The 1354-nt window shown below is 36.8% G+C and overlaps 1 protein-coding gene across 1 annotated transcript in view; it reads right to left on the reverse strand.

The window, feature by feature from the left end:
* LOC144968098 (uncharacterized) overlaps positions 1–43 on the reverse strand; it is a 12547-nt gene extending 12504 nt beyond the window's left edge. Inside the window, exon 1 of the mRNA XM_078906094.1 lies at positions 1–43. This exon is cut by the window's left edge and continues 64 nt beyond it. The gene's annotated coding sequence lies outside the window, so the exon portion shown is untranslated.
* Between the last annotated feature and the right edge of the window lie 1311 nt (positions 44–1354).

The following is a 1354-nucleotide window of genomic DNA, read 5'->3' on the forward strand; positions in this document are numbered from 1 at the left end:
TCGTTCCTTCTCTTACATCCGTTTAGTGGTGATGCCATCGCGTTTATTCTGAACGACTGAAAATGTATTTTATATTTGTATGAAATTAATATCAAGAAATAATGAAAATGTTGCTGTTTGAAGCTCGAGAGAAAAAAATTAATAACGATTAGTATTGCATTGTAAGCTTCAATTTATTCGACGAAACATATACTGTTGACGTTTCGGGTTATCAACAACCTTTATCAACAAAACAGGATGAATGCTACACTGCAGACGAATAAGATAATGTGATAATGGCGTTGTTAAGGTGTATAAACAAAATCTCAATCCATGTTTTTGTTAATTCACCTCAACAACGCCATTATCACATTATTATATAGTGTTTAATTCCTCGTGTTTTGTTGATAAAGGGGAAACCCAAAACATCCACAGTATCTTCTTTGTCCAATAAATTAAAGCTTACAATGTGATACTTATCGGGGTTTTTTTCATGAAATATCAAGTGAAATTTATTTTACATCTATTTAGTGTATAAGGGGCACAAATGAACGGACTTTAAATAATACGATGAACTGTTTATGAACAAATGGGATATAATATACGATTCTTTCATCTCTTTGTATTTATTAAACGAGTTATTTTTATCGTGCCCAATAACACAACGAGTGAAAAACGTTGGATTTGTATTCATGCGCACCAAAAGAGTACTATTATAATTACCAATCAGTTGTCTTTTAAAGCTAATTTGACACCAATGAAATAGCCAATATTGTCAACACAAACATGTAACATAGAAACGATCGAGACATTAGTATGCTATTTTATAAGTTTGATAGCCCAGATTGTTATTGAGCTTTATATAGCGCAATATCCACTAAATGTGCTCAAAGCGCTTTACAAGGGGTCCCTGGTCAACAGCAACATTTAACATCTAGGAAGGGACATAATATATGGCATGGCGTCTGTTAGGCGATATTACAATTTTTAGGACAAAGACAACGCTGTTAAGGGCCAGGTACTAATTTTACCTGAGTACGGTGAGAGAATGTGAGTAAAGAGCCTTTTCCAAGGACTCAACTAGGCGCCGAGCGCGAGGCTCGAACCCAGGACCTTCCGATCCGAAAGCGAGTGTCATACCACTAGACCACATAGTCGTTATGATCTCATTGTTGTAATGGAAATACGCTCAAACAGATCTGGTAATATATTGTCCATTACAACAATGTTAAATCGGGCCCATTTTTGCATTTGGTTATCAGACCTTCTATTTTGTGCTCCTGGACCATATCTTCGGCTGTGTGGTCTTGTGGCATGACACTCGCGTTCGGATCGGAAGGTTCTGGGTTCGAGCCACGCTCAGCGCATTGTTGAG

Source organism: Berghia stephanieae, chromosome 3, assembly GCF_034508935.2.
Source record: "Berghia stephanieae isolate SIO BIC M18660-M18661 chromosome 3, UCSD_Bste_1.3, whole genome shotgun sequence".
Lineage (NCBI taxonomy): Eukaryota > Metazoa > Mollusca > Gastropoda > Nudibranchia > Aeolidiidae > Berghia > Berghia stephanieae.